A 16,553-nucleotide genomic window follows, 5' to 3' on the forward strand; every position below is an offset into this window, starting at 1 on the left:
CTCTAAAAAGCCAGGTGTGGCCATGCACACCTATAATGCGACCTCCCCCAAATAATTTACCAAAATTAATTACAAAGCAAGAGTAATCAGGAAGCATGGGAATCTTTTCAGGACTTCCAGGTAAGATAGTGGTATAGTAGCCATGCCAAGGCAGCCTAGGGAGAGAGAAAAGCAAAAAAATAGCAAAATACACTCTTCTATCAAAAAGTGAAGGTGGCCAGGCATGGAGGCATACGCCTTTAATCCCAGCACTCGGAAGGCAGAGGTAGGAGGATTGCTGTGAGTTCGAGGACAGCCTGAGAATACAGAGTGAATTCCAGGCAGGTCAGTCTGAGCAAGAGTGAGATCCTACCTTGAGGGGGAAAAAAAAAAAAAGGTGAAGGTGTGTAAGTTATTATCAACCACAGCAGAAAACCAGTTGAGACTCAATCTTCTAGAAAGGAGGAAACCAGCCAGAATCCCACCAAGGTGCCAGTGGCCCCTTGCACACATGCATGCCCACTCAGTTGGTCAGCACAGAGCTGCAGGAGCAGAAACCAGGTGGAGGGATTTCCCACTCACACCAGACTCCTCTTAAAGCCAAGAAACCTGAAGGAGAAGACACAGCATGGACCAGCTGGGCAGCTCCAGTACTCCTGGTATCCTGTACAGTCTCCCATCCCCCAACCGCACCAATGCTGCCGCAAACAACCAGCGAGCTCATTCAGTTCCCGCCCATAGGGCATCTAGCACAGCTGATCAGAAAACTACATTCACAACACAATAGACAGGGTTCGAGGTGGGCACTCAGCATGGATGAGGTTGGAAGACATCTCACAAGGTAACAGGGCCTACTTACACAAAGGCAGGTACATAGATCTGCACTGGAAGTCCTAATCTCTCTTTCCATGTCAGAGCAGGTTATTCATTTTCTTGGTTGGCTTTACCATTCTCAAATAAACTGTATTTTGGTGTTGAGAATTGTTGCCTTAGATCTTTCCTGATATATAGGGCCTCTTTTTTTTTTTTCTGTCATTTTTGGGGGCAGGGTCTGACTTGGCCCCAGGCTGACACAGAACCCATTTCAGACCAGAAATCACAACCTCCAGTTAGCAGGATTAAGGGTGCGGGGCAACACATACCCTTAGGGACTTTGGCTTTTAGAAGAGTATCTGTTAGTTTTAATCCCAATCTTGCAGAAATACTCTGTCCTAGTTTGAACTGAATGTGTACACTGTTCAGGTGAATTTCAGAATTTGCCAGCAAATTGTTCCACCCAGTATACTAGAATATTTGGACAGCAGGGCAAACTCAACACCTGAAGTCACTTCTGCTGTTTGTCTTAGAGTGTAACAGCTACACCTGGCAACTTAAACTCCTTCCCTGAAGATACATAAAGTTGGATTTACATGGCTAAGAACACTTCAGATAATTAGAAAACCCAAGCATCAAATTAATTCAAGATGCAAAAATTTCTACATAATAGAAGAGATACAAAAAAAAAAAAAATCAAGACAATACAATTCCACAAAAAATTATAAATCCACCAGAAATACCTTCACTTAGACTGTTTTGGATGAAATGCCTGACAAAGATTTCAAAAATAATGATTGTATCTATGCTCAAAGACATAAAAAAAAAAATCAAAGAAGAAAACAAAATCCTGAAGGAATCTCAAGAAAATGCAGGAAACCAACTTAATGAAATAATAAGGTCAATATAAGATATGAGTAAGGAAACAAAAATAATGAAAAAATGCCAACATGAAAAACAGAGCAAAGGAAATAGAAAACTCCATAGAAAGTCTCACCAGTAGAATGGATGAAGGAGAGGATAGTCTATCTAAACTAGAAGACCAGGTGGCATATCTAATACAGTTCAACAAAGAGAAGAACAAACTAACAGGAAGGTATGAATGGCAATATCAACACATTCAGGACACTATGAAGAGATCAAACATAAGAATTTGGGGCATAGCAAAAGAAGAAACTCACTCTAAAGGCATAACAGGTATTTTCAACAAAATCAGAAGAAAAATTCTTCTAAACAGGGAAAGCGATGCCAATACAAATAGAGGAAACTTACAGAATGCAAACAAAAACAGCAAAACAAACAAACAAAAAAACCTCACACCATCATATTATAATTAAACTGAAAAACACACAAGCCAAAGAAAATATACTGAAAGCAGAGAGAAAAATCAAGTTACATATAAAGGGAAGCCCATCTGGGTAATAGCAGATTACTCAACACAAACTTTAAAAGCCAGAAGGGCTTGGAATAATGTATTCTAAGTCTTAAAAGATAACAACTGTCAACCAACTTTATCCAGCAAAGCGATCCATAGAAATTGATAGAAAAATAAGGATATTCCACAACAAAAGCAGGCTAAAGGAATATATGAACACTAAACCAGCTTCACAGAAAATACTTGAAAGGATCCCCCATGCTGAGGAGGAAAAAAAAAGCACACTTATAAGGAAACAGGAAAAAATAAACCATATTCAAAGACCCTACTGCTGAAGACACTACATACTGTAATGTCACTAAGAAATCCTGCTGGAGCTGAGCTGAAAACCTCCTCCATGTAGACCAGCTGACAGAAAGCTGGAAAAAGCTATGCTGCATGCAGTTCAATGGGAAAGAGAGAAATCACCAGTGGAGATACTTAACAGTAGACACTGCAAGCCTTAAATTCGGCCAGCCAGGCCAAATGAGTCAAAGGGTGCAATAGTGGCACATCTGTTATGGGGGGGGGGGAACCAACTGCTCTCTAATTGGACTGAAAGCCCACTTCATGGGAGGGAATACATCCCTGATACTGAAAACCTACAACAGAGGTAGTCATGAGCCCTAGGGGTGTAACATCTGCTGCTCTCTGGCTAAATGTATATAGTATGCTCACCAAACTGCCCAGTAACCACTTCTCTTAATGTTCATACCCATATATTAATGCTATTCTCACTTTTGGACAGAGAAGCTTCTATTTTAAGATAGCAGTAACCTTGAGGTGACTCAGAAGGCACCATGGTGCTGAGAAGTGACAGAGGAGTGCTTAGCACTGAAACATCTCTAACACACCTTCCAAGGCTCATAGTCCATTGCGGAAGAAGTAGTGGAGAGAATATAAGAGCAAAAGGAAGGATAAGACTCCTTACAATGTGTTCCTCCAGACAAAAATGACCTGGATATCCATGACCTCACAGTGCCTGACACTACCTACACACGACCATTATAATAGGAGGAAAAGATGATGATATCAAAATGAAAGAGAGACTGATTGAGAGGGGGAGGGGATATGATGAACAGTAGAGTTTCGAAGGGAAATGTGAGGGGAAGGAGGGAATTACCATGGGTTGTCTACAATTATGAGAGTTGTCAATAAAAAATAAATTAAAAAATAAACTTATGCTGGGAAAAGGAAGACAAAAGGAAAAATAAACCATATCCAAATAACAGTTAATACAAGAGCGTAAAGGAAAAACCAGAACTACAAAACAAGAAAAATGGCAAGAATAAATATACACCTTTCAATAATAACTCTTAATATCAATTGCCTCAATCCCCCAATTAAAATGTACATGTTTGAAGACAGACTAAGTTAACAGAAACTCACCTTTCCATAAAAGATGAACATTATCTTAGGGGAAAGGGTTGGAAAACAATATTTCGAGCAAATGGACCTAGAAAACAAGCAGGTATTGCTATCCTAATATCTGAAAGGGTAGATTTCAAGCCAACATTAGTTAGGAAAGATAAGGAAGTCACTTTATATTGATTAAAGGAACACTCCAAGAGGAGGACATTATGATTCTAAACATATATGCACCTAATCTGGAGGCTGCCAATTTCATCAAACAAACTATTAGAGTTAAGGTCACAGATAACACCAAACAGTTGTACTGGGTGACTTTAACTCCCCACTCTCATCAACTGACAGGTCATCCTGGCAAAATATAAACAGAGAAGCATCAGAGATGCAATGAGGTCATAGAACAAATGGACCTAACAGATATATACAGGACATTTCATCCAAATCTCCAGAATACACATTCTTTACAGCAGCATATGGAACATTCTGTAAACAGACCATATATTAAGGACACAAAGCAAACCTTAACAAATACAGGAAAAATGAAATAATTCCTTGCATACTATCTGATCATAATGGGATTTTGTGTGTGTGTGTGTGTGTGTGTGTGTGTGTGTGTGTGTGTGTGTATGTGTATGTGTGTATGTATGTATGTGTATATATATATATAGATATATATATGACAAAACTACAAAACAAAATCAAGAAAAATTACAGAGTATACACAAAATCATGGAACTACTACATGAGGAATGGGTCAATGAAAAAAATTAAAAAAATTCATAGAATCAAATGATAATGAGAACACAATACCAAAACCTTTGGGACACAATGAAGGGAGTCCTAAGAGGAAAATTTATAGTTTTAAGTGCCTACATTAAGAAATTAGAAAGGTCGCAAGGAAACAATTTAATGCTTAACCTAACAGCCTTGGAAAAAGAACAAGGCAAACAAAAAATCGGTAGATGGAAAGAAGTAATACGGATTAGAGCAGAAATTAATGAAACAGAAAACCAAAAAACAATTAATAATATGATAGAGAATGGAATTTCAAAGGAGAAAGTGTGGAGGGAAGGATTTAACATGAGATTTTTTAAAATAATCATGGAAAATGCTAATAAAAATTTTTAAAAAATTGTTAAACAAGAAAAAAAAAAAAGAATCAATGAAACAAAGAGTTGGTTCTTTGAAAGATTGATAAACCCTTAGCAAATCTGACCAAAATAGAGAAGACACACAAATCAATAAAATTAGAGATGAAAAAGGTACCATTATAACAGATATCAAAGAAATTCAGAAAAGTCCTAAGGACATACTTTAAGAATATATACTCAGCCAGGTGTGGTGGCGCATGCCTTTAATCCCAGCACTTGGGAGGCAGAGGCAGGAGAATTACCATGAGTTCAAGGCTACTCTGAGAGTACTGAGTGAATTCCAGATCAGCCTGGACTGTAGTGAGACCCTACCTTGAAAAACCAAAAAAAATAAAAAAACTAAAGAATATATACTCAATTAAGTTTGAAAATCTGAAAGAAATAGATGATTTCCTTGAGTTATATGACCTACAAAAACCTTCATATATATATATGACCTTCATATATATATGAAGCCCAAAGTGAGGTCAGGGGAAGAGATTGAGTAAAGGAAAGGTGGAGGGAGGACTAATCACAATCTAAGAGGATGCAAACAAATCATATGTAATCTTCTGGTTTTGGACAATGGAACACTCAGGAGCCATAGATCATTGTTAGAAAATTTTCAGTGCCAGGGATGGGATACCTCCAGTGAGTTGTTGGCCAGGGAGGTCACTGGTGCCCCCAAAACATTATAGGCCATTGCCGAGGCCCTTGGTTTCCCACCAGGAATAGATGGTAAGACCCTATTGCTGAAGACTCCACATACTTGGCCTGTAAGCCCACTGAGAAATCCTACTGGAACTGAGCTGATAAACCTTCTTCATGCAGTTCAATGGGAGAAAGAGATACCACCAGTGAAGATACTCAACAGTGGACACTGCAAGCCTTATAATTGGCCAGCCAGCCCAAATGAGCCAATGGGTGCAATAGTGGCACATCTGTCATGGTGGAAACCAACTGCTCTCCGCTTAGACTGGAAGCCCACTCCATGGGGGGAAACACATCCCTGATACTGAAAACTTAAAACAGGGGTAGTCATGAGCCCTAGGGGTGTAACATCTGCTGATGTCTGACTAAATATATATACTATGCTCACCAAACTGCCCAGTAAGTACTTCTCTTAATGTTCATACCCATGTATTAATGCTACTCTCACTTTTGGTTAGAGAAGCTTCTCTTTTCAGATGGCAGTGACCTTGGAATGACTCAGAAGGTATCATAGTGCTGGAAAGAAATGACTGGAGTACTGAGTAACATCTCAATCACACCTTCCAAGGCTCAGAGTCTAATGTGGAAGAGGTGGCAGAAAGAATATAAGAGCCAAAGGAAGGGTAGGACTCATTACAAGTGCTCCCTCCAGACATAAAATGGCCATGACCTCATAAGACCATCATAAGAGGAGGAAAAGATCAGGACATCAAAATAAAAGAGAAACTGATTGAGATGTGGAGGGGATATGATGGAAAATGGAATTTCAGAGGGGAAAGGGGGGGGGGGAAGGGCGGGTATTACCATGGAATACTTTTTATAATCATGGAAAATGTTAATAAAAATTGAGAGGGCTGGAGAGATGGCTTAGGGGTTAAGCGCTTGCCTGTGAAGCCTAAGGACCCCGGTTCGAGGCTCAGTTCCCCAGGTCCCACGTTAGCCAGATGCACAAGAGGGCGCACATGTCTGGAGTTCGTTTGCAGAGGCTGGAAGCCCTGGTGCGCCCATTCTCTCTCTCTCCCTCTATCTGTCTTTCTCTCTGTGTCTGTTGCTCTCAAATAAATAAATAAATAAAAATTTAAAAAAAATTGAGAAAAAAAAATCTTCCAACTAAAATATGTTCAGGTCCAGATGGATTTACCAGTGAATTTACCAGACTTTCATGGAAGAACTAACACCAATGCTTCTTAAACATTTCCATAAGGTAGAAAAGGAAGGAATTCTACAAACTGCTTCTATGAAGCCAGGATCACCCCAAGACCAAGACCAGACAAAAACAGAAGAAAAAAAGAAAATAAAATTACAGACCAATCTCCCTCATGAACATAGATGTAAAAATTCTCAACAAAACACTGGCAAACAGAATACAAGAATGTATAAAAAGATCATTCATCCCAACCAAGTAGGCTTTATCCCAGGAATGCAAGGATGGTTGAACAATATTCAATAAATGTTAATATACTATATAAATGGACTGAAGGACAAAAATTACATGATCATCTCAAAAGATGCAGAAAAGGCATTTGACAAAATCCAACATCCCTTCATGGTAAAAGTCCTATAGAAGGAACATATCTCAACATAATGAAGGCTATTTATAACAAACCTTCAGTCAACATAATACTAAGTGGGGAAAAATTTGAAACTTTTCCACTAAAATCAGGAATAAGGCAAGGGTGTCCACTGTCTCCACTATTACTTAATATAGTACTGGAAGTTTTAGGTACAGAAATAAGGCAAGAGACATACATAAAAGGGATACAAATTAGAAAGGAAGAGATCAAATTATAATTTGCAGATATTCTTTTTTTGCTGAAAAAAAATTCTTTTTATTTTACAAGAAGTTGATCAGTGCAGTCCTGTGGAACCATCTGTTAGAGCAATTTTTCTTTTTCAAAAGTAAATGAAAAACCCTTTGAATTATAAATTAATTTAATTTTTGAAACAAGTTATAGGATATGCCTTGTCCTATTTACCTCTAAATATTACATTCAGAAATTGAAACCAAAAATGAATAGTAACAATAAAAATGAAACCATTAAAAAATTGCTTTTCAGCCTGCAGTTCAAAAGTGATTTATTATTAAGCCCAGATGAAAAGTTGTGAGCCATAAGCCATGTTTAATAAAGAAATGTTTCAATTAGGAAAGTAACATCTTAAAGCATACCTTGACCCAGTTGAAATTTTAGTATAAATTTGTGTAGCAAGTAACTTTCTATTATTCACTCTACTTAATATTCAAATATATGTTCTGGGTTGTGTGAGCAAACATAAGTATGTGGAATATTCAAATTGTTGTAAAAGCTACAAAAGGAATCTAGAAAAAAACATAAGCTCCTAATGATGGAATAGAAAGAAAAACATTATTTAGCTTTTGTGTGGATATGTATTTTCTTACGTATTCATATCCAGTTGAGTGGTTAGCTGTCAAAAATGGAACCAGCTTACACCAAGACTAGATTAAGCATGTACTATTTCTGACAATGGACAAGTAAGTAGTGATTTCAAGTTTTACTATATCTCAATGGTTTCATTAGCTTACTTATGGCAATATTTTAGTATCATGAAGTTTTGAGACACACAGATTATATGAGTGTGTTAGTTATACCAATTTGTCAATATCTATGGTGTTAAGTATTTGAACACAACAGAATACACTGGCATCCAGAAAAAGACATTTTACATATGCCCATGCCTAGCAGTCACATTAATATTGGTGCTTTAAACATTCACATCTAAACTCAAGAGACACTTAGAAAGCTATAGGACTTTAGTACAAATCTAAGTAGGTAAACCTGAAAAATCTCAATCTTCTCTTTGTAATCTGTAAGCATTGTTTAAGAAGTAGCTATTTGGCCTTAAAGAGTCCTAAAGTGTTCAAAGTACACTCACCCCTTGCTACACCATGACATCTGAAATTAGCAAGCAAGACAACTGGAATACATTTTGCTCTTACATACTAACATACTAATTGTATATTTTAGGGCATCTTGGAACTGAGAGCTAACTTGTAGTTGGTAACAGTTAAGTGACTAGAATTGTTATTTAATCAGTATCCCATAGTATCACATACTAAAGGCTCTATAATATGCTCCATTTAGTCCTAATCACTTTTAGGAGAAGAAATAAGGCACAGCAGAAAAGCAATGCCATGCCTCCCTTTTTTTTGTTCAAACAACCAAAAAGATGAAGTATCTATACAATTTTCCATCATCTTGTATTATGTTCTGGAATACATGGAACAAACTCTCACCTCACAAGGTATAAGACACAAATAGTATAAACCCTACACTTTAGCACTCAACAGATGAACTACAAATCAATGATCTTATTAAATAGGAAACACATACCATTGTAAGTTTTTAAGTAATTTTAGTGCTGCTAACCAGAGAGTATAAAAACAAGACAAATAATAAATAATAATAACAATAAAAGACAAAGCTAACTTCTCATTGCATCATATCCATGAGGATAAAATGTATGGCACAGATGTGACAGAAATAACTGTCAATTTAAAATGGGAACGACTTGTAGACATGAAAATCACATACAAACAGGAACAAGTCAATCAAATGTTAAAATGAAACAGACCATCTTTTTCCTTTGTAAAAGCACTGGAAATGCAATGAGTATAGGCGACTGACTCCCTAAGTGTTTTCCCATCTCACTCATCCCTATTGTAGTGTCAATGGTTATTTTTTAGTTATCCTATTAGTTATAACATTCTGATTTTCAAGGTCTGCATAAACTCTATTATGCTATTTTCTGTAGTAATACTTCTATTAAAAATAACATGGCTAGCTAGTTATAAATCAGGATAAACACAAAATTATACATTTTCCGAATTAGTGAGAAATAAATTATATCATGATATATCAATTAAAATTACATCAATATTAACTAACATTTCTATGGTAGACGCCACCCCACACAAAATTAAGCAGCACAGAAGAGGGCTTGGACTACAGTTAATCACCTTTGGTTTTCTTAAAAACACAACTTTATTCACTAGAAACCATTAAAAGGCATTTTTCATCCTCCATAACACACACAGACTTTAAATATAAGGTTTTAAAAGTATCAACAACCTATAAGAAAAGTACTTTTAAATGGTTAAAACAAATCAGAATAGCAAAGTTCAGTGTATGAAGAGTAGATATAAACAACCAATAAAAAAGTAGATCATTGGTGTTGAATAGTTCACATGAATAGCCCAAAGTTTCTCCACCTTCACAAATTAAAAAAAAAAGGTGTCCTTTCCAGTGTGGGCATATGCATTAAACATCTCTCCCCAACAAGTGTATGAGCAGGGTTTTAAAAGGTGGCAATATCAAGCTCTTCAGTACCTAAAATTAGAGGACAGCGATATTACAGCGGCAAAGGTGCATCCTGTCTCAGAACGTGTTAGGATCCTACAGGAGTTATGGTGGTTCTTTTATCTGAGAAAAAGCTTTTCAGAAGGAATACCTGCCCTATGCTAACCACCAGAAGAATGAGGGCTTCTCCCACTGACCAATAGGCTACTCTTGTATTTAGATCTTCTGCTTGGCTTCGGCCTTGAGCTTCCCTCAGTCGGAAATGAGTCTGATAGTCAATAACAGACTTCAGAACTTCATGAATGGAAACACAGGCAGATTCCATCTGGGTAAGAACACTGACTCAGTTTTCACTGGGAAACAAAGGTGGATCTTCTCCAATTTGAAAATCAAAATATACGGTTTTATGTGTGAAAGTAGAAAACTCATTGCTGAAGCAAAATCTGTATGTCCCATTTTTGGAGGTGAAACTATCATACTGTTTCTTCATCTCGTTGTATAACACTTTACCATCAGGATCTTCCAATCGACAATCCACATCATAGTGACCACCTGTAATCACCTGGAACTTGAGGGTGCACTTGTGCCCTGTGCGATGTCCTCACAGAAGCACTGCTTGGCATTGTCGGGCAGCTCGAAGGTCATCTCCAGGCAGCAGCAGCAGTGCAAGGAGCCGGCAGCCCCTGTAGCCCCAACAGCCCGTGGCAGCTGGCCATCGCAGCATCCCAGAGACGGTGGCAGTGGCCTCAACAGAGCTGCGTGGATCCACACGCATGGCAGGCCTCGGCCCCTACTGCCCGGTGGGAGAGCAACATGAGGATTGCCAGGATGTTATTCTTTACATGAAGTTCCCTAAAGACTCTACAAGCAAACTGTTAGAGCTGATAAACACTTTTAGCAATGTAGCAGGATATAAAATAAACAGAAATCAATAGCCATCCTATATACTAGCAACAAACATATATACATCAGGGAATCACTTCCATTCACAATTGCCCCAAAAAATACAGTACCTTGGAATAAACCTAACCAAGAAAGTGAAGGATCTCTAAAATGAAAACTTTAGCAAACTCAAGACAGAAATTTCAGAAGATACTAGGAATCAGAAAAACATCCCATGTTCTTGCATTGGAAGAATCAATATTGTGAAAATGTCTATTTTTTTTGTTAAATTTTTATTAACATTTTCCATGATTATAAAAAAAAATCCCATGGTAATTCCCTCCCTCCCCCTTTACACTTTCCCCTTTGAAATTCCTTTCTCCATCATATTACCTCCCCATCTCAATCACTGTACTTACATATATACAATATCAACCTATTAAGTACCCTCCTCCCTTCCTTTCTCTTCCCTTTATGTCTCCTTTTTAACTTACTGACCTCTGCTACTAAGTATTTCCCTTCTCACGCAGAAGCCTAATCATTTGCAGCTAGGTTCCACATATGAGAGAGAACATGTGGCGCTTAGCTTTCTGGGCCTGGGTTACCTCACTTACTATAATCCTTTCCAGGAACATCCATTTTTCTGCAAATTTCATAACTTCATTTTTCTTTACCGCTGAGTAGAACTCCATTATATAAATGTGCAACATCTTCATTATCCACTCATCAGTTGAGGGACATCTAGGCTGGTTCCATTTCCCAGCTATTACAAATTGAGCAGCAATAAACATGGTTGAGCACGTACTTCTAAGGAAATGAGATGAGTCCTTAGGATATATGCCTAGGAGTGCTATAGCTGGGTCATATGGTAGATCAGTCTTTAGCTGTTTTAGGAACCTCCACACTGTTTTCCACAATGGCTGGACCAGATTGCATTCCCACCAGCAGTGTAGAAGGGTTCCTCTTTTTCCACATCCCCACCAACATTTATGATCATTTGTTTTCATGATGGTGGCCAATCTGACAGGAGTGAGATGGAATCTCAAAGTAGCTTTAATCTGCATTTCCCTGATGACTAGTGACATAGAACATTTTTTTAGATGCTTATATGCTGTTGCAGTCCGGTTTGCATTGCTGTTAGAAATCACCCAACCAAAAGCAGCTTCTGGGAAAAAGAGATTTATTTGGCTTACAGGCTCGAGGGGAAGCTCCACGATGGCAGGGGAAAACGATGGCATGAGCAAAGGGTGGACATCACCCCCTGGCCAACATAAGGTGGGACACAGCAACAGGAGTGTGTGCCAAACACTGGCGTGGGGAAACTGGCTATAAAGCCCATAAGCCTGCCCCCAACAATACACTCCCTCCAGGAGACATTAATTCCCAAATATCCATCAGCTGGGAACCTAGCATTCAGAACACCTAAGTTTATGGGGGACACCTGAATCAAACCACCACATATGCCATTCGTATTTCTTCCTTTGAGAATGCTCTATTTAGCACCATAACCCATTTTTTGATTGGCTTGTTTGATTCCTTATTATTTAACTTTTTGAGTTCTTTGTATATCCTAGATATTAATCCTCTATCAGATATATAGCTGGCGAAGGTTTTTTCCCATTCTGTAGGTTGCCTCTTTGCTTTTCTCACTGTGTCCTTTGCAGTGCAAAATCTTTGTAATTTCATGAGGTCCCAGTGATTAATCTGTGGTTTTATTGCCTGAGCAATTGGGGTTGTATTCAGAAAGTCTTTGCCAAGACCAATATGTTGAAGGGTTTCCCCTACTTTTTCCTCTACCAGTTTCAGAGTTTCAGGTCTGATATTAAGGTCTTTAATCCATTTGGACTTAATTCTTGTGCATGGAGAGAGAGAAGAATCTATTTTCATCCTTCTGCAGATATATATCCAGTTTTCCCAACACCATTTGCTGAAGAGGCTGTCTTTTCTCCAATGAGTATTTTGGGCATTTTTGTCGAATATTAGGTGGCTATAGCTACTTGGGCTTACATCTGGGTCCTCTATTCTTTTCCACTGATCTACATGTCTGTTTTTGTGCCAGTACCACGCTGTTTTTGTTACTATGGCTCTGTTGTATAGGTTAAAATCAGGTATGGTAATACCACCAGCCTTATTTTTGTTGCTTAGTATTATTTTAGATATATGAGGGTTTTTTTGATTCAAATTAATTTTTGGATTGTTTTTTCTATTTCTATGAAGAATGCCTTTGGAATTTTGATAGGGATTGCATTAAATGTATAGATTGCTTTAGGTAAGATTGACATTTTCACAATATTGATTCTTCCAATCCAGGAACAAGGGATGTTTCTCCACTTTCTAGTGTTTTCTGCAATTTCTCACAAGAGTGTTTTAAAGTTCTCATTGTAGAGATTCTTTACTTCCTTCCTTAGGTTTATTCCAAGGTACTTTATTATTATTTTTTTTTGATGCAATTGTGAATGGGAGTGATTCTCTGATTTCATCCTCTGTGTGTTTGTTGTTAGCATATATGAAGGCTACTGACTTCTGTGTATTTATTTTGTATCCTGCTACATGGCTGTAGGTTTTGATCAGCTCTAACAGTTTGCTAGTAGAGTCTTTAGGGTCCTTTATGTATAGAATCATGTCATCTGCAAATAATGGTAACTTCATCTCATCCTTTCCTATTTGTATCCCTTTTATGTGAGTCTCTTGCCTTATTGCTATGGCTAAGACTTCCACAACTATATTAAATAAAAGTGGGGACAGTGGACACCCTTGTCTTGTTCCTGATTTTAGGGGAAAAGCTTCCAGTTTTTCTCCATTTAGTAATACATTGGCTGTAGGCTTGTCATAAATAGCCTTTATTATATTGAAATATGTTCCTTCTATTCCCAGTCTCTGTAGGATTTTTATCATGAAGGGATGTTGGATTTTGTCAAATGCTTTCTTTGCATCTAATGAGATGATCATGTGATTTTTGTCCTTCAACCTGTTTATATAATGTATTACATTTATAGATTTGCGTATGTTGAACCATCCCTGCATCTCTGGGATAAAGCCTACTTGGTCAGGGTGAATGATCTTATGATATACTCTTGTATTCTGCTTGCCAATATTTTGTTGAGCATTTTTGCATCTAAGTTCATGAGGGAGATTGGTCTGTAATTTTCTTTTTCTGTTCTATGTTTGCCTGGTTTTGGTATCAGGGTGATGCTGGCCACATAGAAGGAGTTTGGAAGAATTCCTTCTTTTCTATTTCCTGGAAAAGCTTAAGAAGCAACGGTGTTAGCTCTTCCTTAAAGGTCTGGTAAAATTCAGCAGTGAATCCATCTGGTCAGATTTGCTAAGGGTTTATCAATCTTGTTTATCCTTTCAAAGAACCAACTCGTAGTTTCATTAATTCTTTGTATTTTTTTTTTTTTGTTGTTGTTTCTATTTCATTAAGTTCTGCCCTCATCTTTATTATTTCTTCCCATCTACTGAGTTTTGGTTTGCCTTATTCTTCTTTTTCCAAAGCTTTAATGTGAAGCATTAGATTGTTTACTTGCGACCTTTCTAATTTCTTAATATAGGCACTTAAGGCTATAAATTTACCTCTTAGAACTGCCTTCATTGTGTCCCAGAGATTTTGGTATGTTGTGTTCTCATTATCGTTTGGCTCTATAAATTTTTTGATTTCCTACTCTGAAATTGCTAGAGGAAAAGTAGGGACAACCCTTCACCATATTGGCATAGGCAAAGACTTTCAGTATATAACCCCAATTGCTCAGAAAATAAACCATTAAATGTAAGAATGTAATCCAGTACAGCCATTGTGGAAATCAGTGTAGATGTTCCTAGACAACTAAAAATAGACCTACCATATGACCCAGCTATACTACTCCTAGGCATATATCCTAAGGATTCATCTCACTACCTTAGAGATGCTTGCACATCCATGTTTATTGTTGCTCTATTCAAAATAGCTAGGAAATGGAACCAGTCTAGAGATCCCTCACTGATGAATAGATAATGAAAATGTGGCACATTTATACAATGAAGTTCTACTCAGCAGTAAATAAAAATGAAATATGAAAATTGCAGGAAAATGGATGGACCTGGAAAGGATTATACTAAGTGAGGTAATCCAGGCCCAGAAAGCCAAATGTCACATGTTCTCTCTTGTATGTGGATCCAAGCTACAAACAACTGGACTTCTATGTGAGTAGGAATAAAACTCAACAGCAGAGGCCAGTAAGCTAGAAAGGGGCTATAAAGGAGGGAGGAGAGGAAAGGACTTAATAGGATGATACTGTATATATGTACGTAGAAGCACCGATGACTGGGGTTGGAAAGGCTTAAGTAAGGTCAGGAAAAGAGACTGAGTAAGGAAGGGTGGGGAGAAGGCTTGAAAATCTAAGAGAGTATGAATAAGTCATATGGAAAACCATGGATTGTTACTAGAAAATTGTTACTAGAAAATTCAGTGCCAGGGATGGGATACCTTCCAGTGAGTTGTTGGCCAGGGAGGTCCCTAATGCCCCTAAAACATTACAGACCATTGCCATCTTGATTTTCTCCAGGAATAGATGGTAAGACCCTATTGCTTTTAAATACTCCACATGCTTGGGCTGCAAAGTCACTGAGAAATCAACCTGGAGGGCTGGAGAGATGGCTTAGCGGTTAAGCGCTTGCCTGTGAAGCCTAAGGACCCCGGTTCAAGGTTCGGTTCCCCAGGTCCCACGTTAGCCAGATGCACAAGGGGGCGCACGCGTCTGGAGTTCGTTTGCAGAGGCTGGAAGCCCTGGCACGCCCATTCTCTCTCTCCCTCTTATCTGTCTTTCTCTCTGTGTCTGTCACTCTCAAATAAATAAATAAATAAAAATAAAAAAAATATTAAAAAAAAAATCAACCTGGAGATGAACTGTAAACCTCCTCCCTGTAGAGCAGCTGACAGAAACCTAGAAAAAGATACACTACATGCAGCTACATGGGAAAGAGTTCTCAGCGGACACTGCAAAAACTTTAACTTGGGACAGCCAGGTCAAATGAGCCAACAGGTGAAATAGTAGCATGTCTGTTATGGGGGAAACCAACTGGAAGGCTGCTCCACCAGTGGGAACACATGCCTGATACTAAAAAACCTATGACAGGGGAAGTCATGAGCCCTAGGGGTGTAATGCCTGCTGGTGTCTGGCTAAAAGCATATATTATGCTCACCAAACTCGCAGGTAAGCACTTCTCTTAATGTTCATATTCATGTGTTAATGCTACTCTCAGTTTTGAGTAGAGAAGCTTCTCTTTCAGATGGTGGTGACCTTGGAATGACTCAGAAGGCACCATGGTGCTGAGAAGTGACAGAGGAGTGCTCAGCACTGAAACATCTCTATCACACCTTCAAGGCTCAGGGTCCATTGCACAAAAGGTGGCAGAAAGAATGTAAGAGCCAAAGGAAGGGAGGGCTCTCTACCAGACACAAAATGGTCTATATATCCATAACCTCACTGTCTCTGGCACTACCTACATAAGTCCATCATAATAGGGGGAAAAGATGAGGACATCAAAATAAGAGACTGAGAGGGGGAGGGGATATGATAGAAAGTGGAGTTTTGAAGGGGAAAGTGGAGGATGAGAGGGAATTATCATGGCTTATTGTCTAAACTATGGAAGTTCTCAATAATAAAAAAAAAAAATTAAAGAAGATAGCATGACTTAGACATAAAGCATGTGCCGTGAGCTAGGTCTGAGTGGTTCACTCCTGAAATTCAAAGCAGGAGAACTATAGTAACTACTTGTCCAGTCTAGGTACACATGAGTTCCAGGAGCCTGAGTTACAGAGTGAGCCTTTGTTTCAATAAGAAATGAAAACAAACAAACCAACAACAAAAAAACAAAACAAAGGAACAGACTAGACAGCTTAGAAATAAGCCCTCACATAATATGGTCAAGTGATTTTCCAGAGAGTGCCAAACCATTCAAGAA

At 38.2% G+C, this 16,553-nt stretch overlaps 1 protein-coding gene and 1 pseudogene across 2 annotated transcripts in view; both read right to left on the reverse strand.

Annotated features, from left to right (window-relative positions):
- Rnf38 (ring finger protein 38) overlaps positions 1–16,553 on the reverse strand; it is a 146,285-nt gene that overhangs the window by 62,410 nt on the left and 67,322 nt on the right. The window lies entirely within an intron of this gene.
- LOC101605802 lies at positions 9,681–10,521 on the reverse strand (annotated as a pseudogene).

This window comes from Jaculus jaculus, chromosome 1 (genome assembly GCF_020740685.1).
Source record: "Jaculus jaculus isolate mJacJac1 chromosome 1, mJacJac1.mat.Y.cur, whole genome shotgun sequence".
In the NCBI taxonomy this organism is placed as follows: Eukaryota; Metazoa; Chordata; class Mammalia; order Rodentia; family Dipodidae; genus Jaculus; species Jaculus jaculus.